General features: G+C 38.7%; 1 long non-coding RNA gene across 1 annotated transcript; it reads right to left on the bottom strand.

The window, feature by feature from the left end:
- Nucleotides 1-223: 223 nt before the first annotated feature.
- Nucleotides 224-2044, bottom strand: LOC124699289. Its single transcript, XR_007001345.1, has 3 exons — nt 1681-2044; nt 675-833; nt 224-379 (listed from the first exon to the last, which is right to left on the bottom strand). It is a non-coding gene; the product is annotated as an uncharacterized LOC124699289 (long non-coding RNA).
- Nucleotides 2045-2658: the final 614 nt, after the last annotated feature.

Below are 2658 nucleotides of genomic sequence, written 5' to 3'. Positions count from 1 at the left end.
GTTTTCTACTTTCAACAAATTTTGCATCTCTTGGCTAAAATGTGTACCACGATAACATAAGTAGTCAGGGCCAGTTCAGCGATATAAGTATAACTCACTCAAACCATAATGAACTGTACCTTGTGATTAAGCATACTACTACTTGGAACATTAGAAACTTTGGCTTTCGTATAGGTAGAATCACGGAGAGATGTCAATTTTTTTCCACCACTAAGAACTTCAGAAGTTTTTTGGCTGCAGAGTGTAGGGCATGGCAGCAGCACCAGCAAGCATGCCGCCCGCTGTCTCTGTCTCCCATCAGCAAACTCGTGTAGTACCTTTGTGTGGACCAACGGAAGTTGGTTAATATGCCACTAGGTGCAGACGTGCACTCCATCTTCTGTAAGATTTTATAGAAAAAAAACTGAATCAACTCATATAAGATTCTCAAATGACACAGGATAAAAATCAATTCAACCAAGCAGACCACACACATGGGGAATAATTATACAAGCTGAAACATTTCTGGACGAAATGATAATTAACTACATATGGAAGATGGGACCACACGTGTGCTTAGAAGATAAGAAATGGGATGTAAATCCAGACTAAAAAGTCGCCTGAGAAAATTTCAAGTAATGCACATCTGAGCCAAGCAGGTTAGGAAGGAGGTGATAAGAGAGAAAGTTGCTGACATTTTTGTGCAAGTAGAACCATACTCAATGAATAAAGGGAGCAGCACCAGCCTTGCGTCATCAGGAAGCAGGGGTGTTCCACACGCATCATGGCTATTGGTAGGGGTGGCAGAGAGCCTCACTGTCCTCAAATCATCCTCTTAACTCTTCCATGCAAACCTGGCATAGGAATGATTTATTTCAATAATATTGGTATACAAAGAAGTACTTAGATAAGCAATTGAAGAAACATTCATGTATATAGGACGATGCCTCTTGAATATATTGTAGGAGACACCATTCCCCTTTCATGCACACTCATAAACGATTGCAGGACACAAATAATAGCTCCACTAGCTAATGTGTAGAGGACGTAGAATTCTACAAAAAAAATCAACTTCCATGCAAAAACAGAGAGAGTATTGCATAAGCCATTTAATTTGATGTCTACTTCTGTTCACACTTTATTGCTGAGAAGTTGGCCAAGGTTTTTTGGCAGATTCTAATCTTGTTCCTAACTAAAGATGTGGAATTATTATATGATAAAAGGTAACTGAAACATATGAACGTGTCAAAATCAAAGGCAAGCTATTCTGATGCAACTCACTAGTCTACATTTTAGATTGAAGAAATATCAATTCAGAGCGTTAGTATGGACATATTTTTGGGTAAGGTAGCTAACCAAGACGAACAGACAAAACATCATATTTAACTATTGATGGAGAATACCGAACAATAATTTCCCTTTAAAGAAGGCAGTATAACAATTCCATCATTATTGCACAGAAGAAACATGAACCTTGGGATTTCCCCACACACAATGATAATCGCATCAGTAATGCAATTAGCAATGGCAGAACTATGTACATTCCACAGAAAAAGTTTAGTCCATGAATAAGGAAACAGAGGAGAAGATAGTTATTACAACTAATACATTAGTAATATGAATAGTTCCCCAATCAAACGATGTTGGACTTGTAGATGATGCAACATGGTGTTTTTTGTTAATACTTCGTTAGTGCTATACCTTTTCTTGTCACGTGGTGTCCCAGATCTGTCCGATGGTTTCTTGGTGTGGAACTTGACCGATGGTGGCCTTTGAGTCCAGGATGAACTCGTTGCAAGGCTACACACAATTGCTGAGTTAGGATCCAATAGGGTGCCTGGGATGGAGGGTGGCTCTCCTTGGTTAATTATCTGCTAATGTACATCTTGAGCATTAAGTTTAATATGATGCAGCAAGACGGCAAATTCCAGGGTGAAAAATAATGGCACACAAGTTAGATAGAGGCAAGCTAGTTTGCGGCCTGATCAATCGTGCCTAGAGCACAACAAAAGAGGGGGAAAAGGGGCCTCTCTATCGGACGAGAGGTGCAGCATGTCATCCTCCTTATCAGAGGCAGAGGAGCATCATGAGGACCTGATTTTCCAATAATATATGAGGGATTAGAGCATGTTAATCGTATTTACAATGTTTTTATATATCTTAAACTTTCATGCTAACAATAATACTAGTCTGAAACTTAAGATTGCTTGACTAGCCAATTTCTGAAAATAAGCCATGAGATGTTATTCTTTTTCACTTACATTGCAGTTTCAAGATGAAAAACTAGCACTAAACAAAGCTTCGAGAATGTTCAAAAAAAAAGCTTCGGTGGGACCATTATTAAGGAACTCTTTTTCAATAATAAATATGCCATGAATTGGACCAAGGTAATAACATGTGGAGTTTTCATATTCCACTATGTTTCATGTATCTCCAACTTCTATGGTAGTAATAATAATACTAGTCTCAAAAATAAAAATGCTTGATTAGCAACTTTTTGAGAAGGTAAGTCAAGATATATCATTCTTTCACTTGTATTCCAACGTTGAAGATAAAGAACCCATCACTAAAGCAAAGTTTTGTGGGACGCAATACTCGGAAGCAATACTCACCAGCCAGTGCCAGCCTCCAAGACCCTCCTCATGTTGTTGCTTCGCTACTCTGATCCCTCCTGGTGAG

The sequence above is a fragment of the Lolium rigidum genome, chromosome 1, assembly GCF_022539505.1.
Source record: "Lolium rigidum isolate FL_2022 chromosome 1, APGP_CSIRO_Lrig_0.1, whole genome shotgun sequence".
NCBI classification, from domain to species: domain Eukaryota; kingdom Viridiplantae; phylum Streptophyta; class Magnoliopsida; order Poales; family Poaceae; genus Lolium; species Lolium rigidum.
This window is presented reverse-complemented; position numbering and strand designations above follow the sequence as displayed.